This window comes from Hypanus sabinus, unplaced genomic scaffold (assembly GCF_030144855.1).
Source record: "Hypanus sabinus isolate sHypSab1 unplaced genomic scaffold, sHypSab1.hap1 scaffold_137, whole genome shotgun sequence".
Classification (NCBI taxonomy): domain Eukaryota; kingdom Metazoa; phylum Chordata; class Chondrichthyes; order Myliobatiformes; family Dasyatidae; genus Hypanus; species Hypanus sabinus.
In genome coordinates this window covers 718566-730431 of record NW_026779441.1, presented here as the reverse complement: position 1 = coordinate 730431, position 11866 = coordinate 718566, and the positions used below count along the sequence as shown (strand labels likewise).

At 51.9% G+C, this 11866-nt stretch overlaps 1 long non-coding RNA gene across 1 annotated transcript; it reads right to left on the bottom strand.

Annotated features, from left to right (window-relative positions):
* Positions 1–672: 672 nt before the first annotated feature.
* On the bottom strand, positions 673–8601 carry LOC132386898 (uncharacterized). Its single transcript, XR_009509704.1, has 3 exons — positions 8418–8601; positions 7563–7668; positions 673–922 (listed from the first exon to the last, which is right to left on the bottom strand). It is a non-coding gene; the product is annotated as an uncharacterized LOC132386898 (long non-coding RNA).
* Between the last annotated feature and the right edge of the window lie 3265 nt (positions 8602–11866).

Sequence of the window (11866 nt, the reverse complement as noted above, 5' to 3'; positions counted from 1 at the left end):
TGCTGCCCAGTGGAAGCTGTGAGAAGAGAGCACGGTCTGGATGGGGGTCACTGATAATAATGCTGGTTTCTTGTGTCAATGCTCTTTGCAGATGTGCTCAGTAGTGGGGAGAGCTTTTCCTGGGCACTGGGCTGTATCCACCACTTTTAATAGGCTTCTCTATTCTTGTGCACTGGTGTGGGACTGGGACATATCAACCAGTGAGTGGTGGCCCGGGCTTGAGGGGCTGGGATGCTTTCTCCTCCTAGTGTGTTGTCTTCTTGCATAATGAGATGGAGGGGCCTCAGGAGGTAACTCTAGAGCAGAGTGTCCTGTTTTCATTCCACACACTGATCAGTAGATAAAATGGCCACAGTCCCTTGGAATGTGGAGACAATAACGTGTGATTAGGGTAGGATCAGTGTCAACGGTGTTTGATGGTCAGCACGTACCCAGTGGGCCAAAGAGCCTGTTTCTGTGTTGTATGACTGTGACTCTCTTTCTCCCTTCCTCTCTCACCTCTGCTGTCTTTCACATTCTCAATCTCCCAATCCCCCTCCCCTTGAGCACCTGAATGTATTGTTTTTGGCCTGTGACCTTTCACCAAATGTGACCTGTGTCGATGATGTGAAAACCCCTCTGTTCCCAGTCTGTTTGCATCTGGTGGCAAACAGGAGAACAGAACAGGGCAGAATTAACCAGAGGGATGTTCCTATTGGAACTGCAATGGCCACAGAAGCAGAGTGAATAATCTGGAATATTTTGCAGAGAAACTGAATATTCAGCCCCACAAACTACATGGGCATCTCTCTGACCCTCTCTCACCTCCCCCCCCCCCACCTTTCTGTCTCACTCTCCGTATCAGCTCAGCACCCTATTCCAGGAACTCCTCTCAGTTCTGTTAGTGGGTGAATTTGCATCTGTGGTTTTCAACACGTGATACCTGCGTGAGTGAAATAAACAGTCCATTATTCTCAATCTGTGTTTTTGGTTGCCAGTGATTTCCTGTTGTTTGCCTCCCACCCTTCTTAAAGAGTGGAGTGACATTTACAATTTTCCATTCCTCCGAAACCATCCCAGAATCTGGTGATTGTTGAAAGATCACTACTAATGCCTCCACAATCATTTCAGCCACCTCTTTCAGAACCCTGGGGTGTTGTCCATCTGGTCCAGGTGACTTAACGACTTTCAGACCTTACACCAACCCAAGCACCTTCTCCTTCGTAATAGCAACTACACTGACTTCTGCCCCCGACACTCGAATTTCTGGCAGACTGATGGTTTCTTTCACAGTGAAGAAAAATACAAAATACTTATTAAGTTTGTCCACCTTTCTTAATACTGCATTATGACCTCTCCAGTGTCATTTTCCACTTGTCTCTATTTTACTTTTTGCATACCTGAAAAACCTTTTGTTTTCTTCTTTTAAATTACTGTCTAATTAACCTTCACATTTCATCTTTTCTCATTTTTGCTTTTTTATTGCCTTCATTTAGTTTTTAAAACCCTCCAGCTTCCCAGTAATTATTGATTTACTGTATGCCCTTGTGTTTGAATTTATGCTGTCATTAACTTCACTTTACAGCCACAGTTGCCTCATCTTCCCTTTGCAATATTTCTTTATCTTTAGTATTTATCTGTCCTGCATTTCCAAATTACTCCCAGAAACTCCAGCCATTGCTGCTCTGCCATCATCCCTGCTAATGTCCGCTTCCAATCAACTTTGGTCAGCTCCTCTCTCATGCCTCTGTAGTTCCCTTTACCCCACTGATACATCTGATTTTAGCTTCTCCCTCTCAAACTGCAGGGTGAATTCTATCATATCATGATCTCTGCATCATTACACAACACCAAATCCAGACGTCTGTTCCCTGGTGGGCTCAACCACGAGCTACTTTAAAAAAGTCATCTCGTAGGCATTCTACAAATTCCTTCTTTTGGGATCCAGCACCAACATGAATTTCCCAATCTACCTGCAAATTGAAATCCCCATGGTTATCATTACATTGTCCTTTTTACATGCCCTTCCCATCTCCTGTTGCAATTTGTAGTCTACATCCTAGTTACTGTTCTGAGGCCTGTGTAAATTGAATTGGAATTGAACTTACAACTTACAAACTTTATATACAGGAGTAAAAATCTTATGTAGGACTCTCAGTAACTGTGGTGTTAACTGTTCAGGCTAACAAAATGGCTTCTTTGTATTGTTATAATGAAATGGCTTCCCTGTAATGTTACTTAATGCTGGAATGGGTTTCTGTATCTGGAATGTTTGGGTTATAACTGTAGCTCAGGGGGAACTAGTCAATGGAGAATTGTTATACTATCTTGTATCTGTGAGCTGAGCAGGAGTTTGTGGTCTTTTCTCGGGAGGCGAGCGAGGAGGATGACGGGTGAGGAGCGGACAGTGGTTCCAGGGCAGTGGATACTGGACGTCGGTGGTTCGGACGGTGGCCGAAGGCTCGGAAGGTCGTTGTGGATGGAACCGGAGGCGTGAGCTCCAACGTATTAAAATATTATGTGCACCAACTGATAAACTTACTGATTTGGTGCCTTTTGGTTATCTGTTTCTACTAATCCATCACTGAGAAATAACTATAAAGTTGCAATTACTTACTCAACTTTGGTGTATTGTCTGATATTTGTGTTGCAAGTGTGTACTGGGGTGGGGGGTATTACACCATATTTACACCGAAATATTGCACTATTGGTGGGGTGACAGCAGTTCACCCTAGGCGAACGGGGGTAAATTGGGGGCTCAGATGCTATACTTATGTTACATCTCTCTCTAAATGTGCAATTTATAATAAACATTATGTACACCAGGACAGTCAATATAACATAGAAATACAGTTGTATCAGTGTGAATTAATCAGTCTGATGGCCTGGTGGAAGAAGCTGTCCCGGAGCCTGTTGGTCCTGGCTTTGATGCTGCGGTACCTTTTCCCGGATGGTAGCAGCTGGAACAGTTTGTGGTTGGGGTGACTCGGGTCCCCAATGATCCTTCAGGCCCTTTTTACACACCTGTCGCTATAAATGTCCTGAATATTGGGAAGTTCACATCTATAGATGCACTGGGCTGTCCACACCACTCTCTGCAGAGTCCTGCGATTGTGGGAAGTACAGTTCCCATACCAGGCAGTGATGCAGCCAGTCAGGATGCTCTCAATTGTGCCCCTGTAGAAAGTTCTTAGGATTTGGTGGCCCATACCAAACTTCCTCAACCGTCTGGGGTGAAAGAGGCACTGTTGTGCTTTTCCACCACACAGCTGGTATGTACAGACCATGTGAGATCCTCGGTGATGTTTATGCTGAGGAACTTGAGGCTGTTCACCCTCTCAACCCCAGATCCATTGATGTCAATAGGGGCGAGCCTGTCTCCATTCCTCCTGTAGTCCATAACCAGCTCCTTTGTTTTTTAATGACATTGAGGGAGAGGTTGTTTTCTTGACACCTCTGTGTCAGTGTGATACTACTCTCATCTGGGATTTTTTAGTCTTGCAGATTCTTAATTTTACTTACAAGGATTCTACATATTCTCAATCCTATGCCAACTCCCTCTCAGAATTCAATTCCCACCTTAACCCTTCTGCTTACCCTCCTATCCATTCGATACAATGTGTATGTTAAACTCCCAACCACGACTCAGTGATGCCCACAATGTCATACCTGAGCATTAAAAGTGCTGTGTTCATCACCCTTTTCAATTTTACCCCCATGTTACCAGAAGTTAAATTTATATCCCTTTCTGGAGGCTTTTGTAACCCCTCCTGCACTCTTCTTCCCTTTTACTTCATCCTCACTTTCCACACTGTTGAAATGTTGAACCTATTATTTAGTTTAAAGACAAACTTCACCCTATCCCAGTGATTGCAATTTTGACCTGTCTTCTGCCTAAATTCCTCCACCATGTTGGTTTTGGTACCAGAGGTGAGAATACACTGGACCTGGTTTCTACTAACATACCAGGAGCATATAAAGCCATTCCCCAGCCCCACATTCAATTGACTGCTTCTCTTGCTGCTTCTTCCTACGTATTCTACGCTCCACCCTGGTGACCACTCGTCCCTCCCCACTGATCTCCTCCTGGCACTTATCCCTGCAAGCTGCAGACCACAGACCCACCGTCTCTAACACCGGTGGCCCTGGACACCCCGAGACCACAGTTCCTGCTGCCGCCCGGTTGGACCTCGATACCATCGGATGCCCCCAGATTACGAATCTCTCTGAATCCATCCCCAGTCCCGAAGGTTTTTGACATCTCCCTACCAGTGACACTAATATCACCAACTCCAGTTCCAATGATCCAGAGCGGATTCAGAACCCGGTTTCCACTGCCGTCAGTGCTGGTTCCAATGACTATGGACACCTTCAAACTGCTAATTGCAGAACATCTGACTCCGACTCCAGCCTGGACATTGACAATGTCACCTCCAGGCCGAGACTTTACACGCTGCCACTGGAAACCCAGTCTCCCCTTCCCCCACCACCACTCTGCAGTCCCGGGTCTCTCAGGCCCCACCGTCAGCTCTTGGGTCCACAGAGCCTCCATCGTCCTCCAACCCCACCTTCCATGGACACTCCAACCCTCCTCTCTCCTCAGACACTACCAACCCTCTTCCCCATTCTGATCCCAACTCTCATCTGTGCCGGGACTTCACAATTCCCTCTGACCTTCCCCTCTCTGAGGCAGAACATTCTGTCCTCATTAAGGCCTCACTTTTGCCCCACTGCACCCATCGTGGCATTGAACTCTTCTTCCATTGTCTCTGTATCCACGCTTACGTCTTTGGCAAGGACTCTGCAGACCGCACCGATTACCCAGTCTCCCATCTCCAACCCTCCTCTTCCTGGACACCGTGCTCTGGTCTTCTGCCTGCTCTTCTTTTTATAGCCAATTGCCTGCGAAACACCAACTGTCTCAACTTTAACCCTCCTCACTCCAATTCTAACCTCACCCCTCTGTACACGCTCCTCTCCACTCTCTCCGCACTAATCCTAACCTCACTATCAATCCTCCAGGTAAGGGTGGGGTGCTGTAGTAGTCTGGTGACTGACCACTACCCTGCTGAGTCCACGAAACAACTCTCAGACAACTCCTCCTACTTAATCCTTGAACAGGACCCCACTAAGGAGCACCAGACTATTGTCTCCCACACCGTCACTGACCTCATCGACTCTGGGGATCTCCCATCCACTGCCACCAACTTCATAGTTCCCGTAACCTGCACCTCCTGTTTCTACCTCCCACTCAAGATCCACAAACCTGACTGTCCAGGTAGACCCAGTGTTTCAGCCTGCTTCTACCCCACTGAACTTATATCTGCATACCTCCACTGTTTTATTCCCCTCGTTCAGTCCCTCCCTACCTACATCCGTCACACTTCACGTGATCTTGATCTTTTCAATGTCTTTAAGCCCCCTGGTCCTGATCGTTACATTTTCACTCTGGATGTCCAGACCCAATACACTTCCATTCCCCATCAGGTGGGCATTAAATCTCTCCACTTTCTTCAGAACAACAGAGTCAACCAGTACCCCTCTACCACCACTCTCCTCCATCTGGTGGAACTGGTCCTCATCCTCAATAATTTCTCCTTCGGTTCCTCCCACTACCTTCAAACCAAAAGTGTGGCCATGGGCACTCACATAGGTCCCAGCTGTGCCTCCCTTTTTGTCGGCTACATTTAACATTCCTGTTCAAAGCGTACACTGGTATTGCTCCCCAACTCTTCCTATGCTAATCAAAGACTGCATTGGTGCTGATTCCTACACCCGTGCTGAGCTCGTCAACTTCATCAACTTTGCTTCCAACTTCCACCCCGCCCTCAAATTTACCTCGGCTATACCTCTCCTTTCTCAATCTCTATTTCCATCTCTGGAGACAGTCTATCTACTGATATCTTTTACAAACCCACTGACTCTCACAGCTACCTGGACCACACCTCGTCCCACCCCGTCACTTGTAAAATCCCCAACACCCTTCATTCCAGAATGACTGAGATGTCTTGCTCCTTCAAAGAAAAGCGATTCCCTTCCTCCTCCATCAACCCTGCCCTCACCCACATCTCTTCCATTTCACACACATCTGCTCTCACCCCATCCTCCTGCCGTCAAACCAGGAATAGAGTTCTTTTCCTCACCTACCACCCCACCTGCTTTCACGTACAGCCCATAATTCTACATAACATCCGCCAGCACCAACATGACCCCACCAGCAAGCAAATCATTCCCTCCCCTGTACTCCCCCCACTTTCCACAGGGATCACTCCCAATACAACTCCCTGTCCACTCGTCCCTCCCCACTGATCTCCTGGTACTCATCCTTGCAAGCGGAACAAGAGTCACAACTGTCCCTACACCTCCTCCCTCACTACCATTCAGGGCCCCAAACAGTCCTTCCAGGTGAGCTGACACTTCACCTGTGAGTCTGTTGGGGCATCTACTGTATCCGGTGCTCCTGGTGTGGCCTCCTGTATATCAGAGAGACCCAATGAAAATTGGGAGACCGCTTCACCAAGCACCTATGATCCATCTACCAGAAAAAGCAGGATTTCCCAGTGGCCACCCATTTCAATTCTGCTTCCCATTCCCATTCCCATTCCTCTACTGTTGTGATGAGGCCACAGTCAGGTTGGAGGAGCAACACTTTATATTCTGTCTGAGGAGCATCTAACTAGATGGCATGGACATCGATTTCTTGAGCTTCTGGTAATTGCCCCAAACCCTTTCACTATTCCCCATTCCCTTTTCCCTCTTTCAATTTACCTCCTTACCCTCCCATCACATGCCTCAGGTGCTCCTACCCTTCCCTTCCCTTTCTCCCATGGTCTTCTGCCCTCTATCAGATCCCCATTCTCCAGCCCTTTATCTCTTCCATCAAACTTCCCCGTTCTTTACTTCACCTCCTCCCCCTCTCCCGGTTTCACCTATCACCCACCACATTGTACTTCCTCCTCCACTCCCCCCACCTTCTTAATCGGACTTCTCTTCTGTCCTGATGAAGGGTCTCAGCCTGAAACGTCGACTGTTTACTCTTTTCCACAGATGCTGCCTGACCTGCTGGGTTCCTCCAGCATTTTGTGTGTGTTGCTTTGGATTTCCAGCATCTGCAGATTGTCTCGTGTCTGTGAGTCTTCTCCTGCTCCTATTTCTATGTTCTGACATTGTACGAGATGTTGGTGAGGCCAGATTTGGAACACTATGCTCAGGTTTAGTCACACTGCGACAGGAACAATATCATGAAGCTGGACGGAGTGCAGAGGAGATTTACCAGGATGTTGCCAGGACTCGTGGGACTGAGTTATGGACAGAGGGTGAGCAGGTTGGGACTTTTTGTTTTGTCCCCATTGGCGGGTAGGAGAATGAGTGGTCATCTTATAGAGGGGTAGACAATCATGAGGGACATACACTCAGTGGTGGAGGGGTCTCGGGAGGTAATTCTAGAGCAGAGGGTCATGGTGGACAGTGTTGTAGAGATTAATTCAGGATAATAGGGGCAGGGATGGGACAGCAGTGATATCTCAGTGGGGAGTGAGACCAGAGGAAATGTTCACCCTCCCAGTCTCAGCTCCATCTCTCACCTCAGCCTGGTTTCCATCTGTTGTTCAATGTTCCCCTGTGGCTCCTCACCAGACGTTGTCTCTGCCTCTGACACGGAGAGTCCATCGCTCTCAGTCTGACACCTTCCTGTAACAGACCCGTCATCAGTGGACTCTGACCATTGGGACTCTGCCCACCTCAGACTCGTCCCTCACCCTCGGGAGCTCCCCCTCAACACACCTTCCCTCACCCTCAGGAGCTCCCATTCAACACACCGTCCCTCACCCTCGGGAGCTCCCTCTCAACACACCGTCCCTCACCCTCGGGAGCTCCCTCACAACACACCGTCCCTCACCCTCAGGAGCTCCCCCTCAACAAACCGTCCCTCACCCTCGGGACTCCCTCTCAACACACCATCCCTCACCCTCGGGAGCACCCTCTCAACACCGTCCCTCACCCTCGGGAGCTCCCCCTCAACAAACCGTCCCTCACCCCCGGGAGCTCCCTCTCAACACACCGTCCCTCACCCTCCGGAGCTCCCCCTCAACACACCGTCCCTCACCCTCGGGAGCTCCCTCTCAACACACCGTCCCTCACCCTCGGGAGCTCCCTCTCAACACACCGTCCCTCACCCTCGGGAGCTCCCTCTCAACACTATCCTTCACCCAGGGGAGCCTCCTTGCACCAGACCATTCTGCTACCTCGGGTCTGTTCCTCACCCTGAGGAGGTCCCACTCAACTCACTAAGCCCCAAGAGCCCCCTCACACCGACTACCCCAGTTCCTCAGTATCTCCCTCAGATCCGTCCCTCACCGCAGGGAGCTCCCTCACAACAGACCATACCAGTACCTCAGAAGCTCCCTCAAGTGTGTCCCTCAAACCCGGCCATCTCTCACCCTAGGGATATCCCTCGTCGGATGGTCTCTCGACCTCAGGAACTCCCTCTGATCCATCCCTCATGCTCGGGAGCGCCCTCACTTCAATCCATCCCACTATCTGAGGAGATCCTTCAGCCCATGTCTGGAGCTGATTCAGCTGACTCTGTCCGCTTACATCCCAGGTTCCCGCAGTCCATCTCTTATCACCATCACACCCTCCCTCACTGAGATCCTCCTTCCCCTCCTATCCACCCTCACCTACACTCTCAGACCCACCCTTATCCTCAGCCATTCCCTCAGCGAGAACTACCTCACTCTCATTCCACCCTAAATGGAACCTATATCAACGTTGGACCCTCCCTCACTGAGACCCTCCTCAGACAGCGAGACCCTGCTCAACCTCAGACCATCCCTCAATGAGACCACACCCTCCCGCGCTGAGACCCTCCACACCCTCTGCCGAGACACTCCTCACCTTCAGACCCTGCCTCGTCGAGACCCTCCTCACACTCAGACCCTCCCTTGCCGAGGCCCTCCTCATACCCACCCACAATGAAACCCTGATCACCGTCAGACCCTCCCTCAATGAGACCTTCCTCAGCCTCAGTGAGACCCTCCTCACCCTCAGACCCTCCCTCACCGAGACCCTCCTCACCCTCAGACCCTCCCTCTCCGAGACCCTCCTCACCCTCAGACCCTTCCTCACCGAGACCCTCCTCACACTCAGACCCTCACTTACCGAGACCCTCCTCACACAGACACTCCCTCTCCGAGACCCTCCTCACACTCAGACCCTCACACACCGAGACCCTCCTCACACAGACACTCCCTCACCGAGACCCTCCTCACCCTCAGACCCTCCCTCACCGAGACCCTCCTCACCCTCAGACCCTCCCTCACCGAGACCCTCCTCACCCTCAGACCCTCCCTCACCGAGAACCTCCTCACCCTCAGACACTCCCTCTCTGAGACACTCCTCACCCTCAGACCCTCCCTCACCGAGAACCTCTTCACCCTCAGACCCTCCCTCTCCGAGACCCTCCTCACCCTCTCCGAGAACCTCTTCACCCTCAGACACTCCCTCTCCGAGAACCTCTTCACCCTCAGACACTCCCTCTCCGAGACCCTCCTCACCCTCAGACACTCCCTCTCCGAGACCCTCCTCACACTCAGACCCTCCCTCACCGAGACCCTCCTCACACTCAGACACTCCCTCTCCGAGACCCTCCTCACACAGACCCTCCCTCACTGACCCTCCTCACACAGACCCTCCCTCTCCGAGACCCTCCTCACACAGACACTCCCTCTCCGAGACCCTCCTCACAGACACTCCCTCTCCGAGACCCTCCTCACACTCAGACACTCCCTCTCCGAGACCCTCCTCACACAGACACTCCCTCTCCGAGACCCTCCTCACACAGACACTCCCTCTCCGACACCCTCCTCACCCTCTCCGAGAACCTCTTCACCCTCAGACACTCCCTCTCCGAGAACCTCTTCACCCTCAGACACTCCCTCTCCGAGACCCTCCTCACCCTCAGACACTCCCTCTCCGAGACCCTCCTCACACTCAGACCCTCCCTCACCGAGACCCTCCTCACACTCAGACACTCCCTCTCCGAGACCCTCCTCACACAGACCCTCCCTCACTGACCCTCCTCACACAGACCCTCCCTCTCCGAGACCCTCCTCACACAGACACTCCCTCTCCGAGACCCTCCTCACAGACACTCCCTCTCCGAGACCCTCCTCACACTCAGACACTCCCTCTCCGAGACCCTCCTCACCCTCAGACACTCCCTCTCCGAGACCCTCCTCACACTCAGACACTCCCTCTCCGAGACACTCCTCACCCTCAGACCCTCCCTCACCGAGAACCTCTTCACCCTCAGACCCTCCCTCTCCGAGACCCTCCTCACACAGACACTCCCTCTCCAAGACCCTCCTCACAGACACTCCCTCTCCGACCCTCCTCACACTCAGACACTCCCTCTCCGAGACCCTCCTCACCCTCAGACACTCCCTCTCCGAGACCCTCCTCACCCTCAGACACTCCCTCTCCGAGACCCTCCTCACACTCAGACACTCCCTCTCCGAGACCCTCCTCACACTCAGACACTCCCTCTCCGAGACCCTCCTCACACTCAGACACTCCCTCTCCGAGACCCTCCTCACACTCAGACACTCCCTCTCCGAGACCCTCCTCACCCTCAGACACTCCCTCTCCGAGACCCTCCTCACACTCAGACACTCCCTCTCCGAGACCCTCCTCACACTCAGACACTCCCTCTCCGAGACCCTCCTCACTCAGACACTCCCTCTCCGAGACCCTCCTCACACTCAGACACTCCCTCTCCGAGACCCTCCTCACCCTCAGACACTCCCTCTCCGAGACCCTCCTCACACTCAGACACTCCCTCTCCGAGACCCTCCTCACACTCAGACACTCCCTCTCCGAGACCCTCCTCACCCTCAGACACTCCCTCTCCGAGACCCTCCTCACCCTCAGACACTCCCTCTCCGAGACCCTCCTCACACTCAGACACTCCCTCTCCGAGACCCTCCTCACACTCAGACCCTCCCTCTCCGAGACCCTCCTCACACTCACTGACTCAGGCGGAGCTCGAGCCTTGGGTATATAAATCAACCAATGACTGAGGGCTAGCAGGATTGGTGGACTGACCGACCAATAAAGAAGCGAGGAAGGCGGGGCTAGCAGGATTGGCGGACTGACCGACCAATAAAGCAGCGAGGGAGGTGGGGCTCGCGGTCTGGGCAAACGAACCGACCAGAGGCGGTGGGCGGAGCTCGCGAGACGACGGTTTACCTGCCCAATGACGGAGCTCAGGGGTGGGCGGAGTTACCTGAGCAGTGACGTTGGGCAAAGTGCACGCGACAGCAGGTGAACTGACCAATGACAGGCTGGAACTGACCAATGACAGCTCGCGCGACAGGGAGATTAACTGGCCTGTGAACTCAGCCCAGTGTCCAACACTGATACATTGCTGGTGTGGGGGGATTTATCCTCTAAACTGTCCCTCTCTCACCCTCTCTGTCCATTATATTCCTGTGAACTCAGCCCAGTGTCCAACACTGACACATTGCTGGTGTGGGGGGATTTATCCTCTAAACTGTCCCTCTCTCACCCTCTCTGTCCATTATATTCCTGTAAACTCAGCCCAGTGTCCAACACTGACACGTTGCTGGTGTGGGGGGATTTATCCTGTGAACTGTCCCTCTCTCACCCTCTCTGTCCATTATATTCCTGTGAACTCAGCCCAGTGTCCAACACTGACCCATTGCTGGTGTGGGGGGATTTATCCTGTGAACCGTCCCTGTCTCACCTACTCTGTCCATTATATTCCTGTGAACTCAGCCCAGTGTCCAACACTGACCCATTGCTGGTGTGGGGGGATTTATCCTGTGAACCGTCCCTGTCTCACCTACTCTGTCCATTATATTCCTGT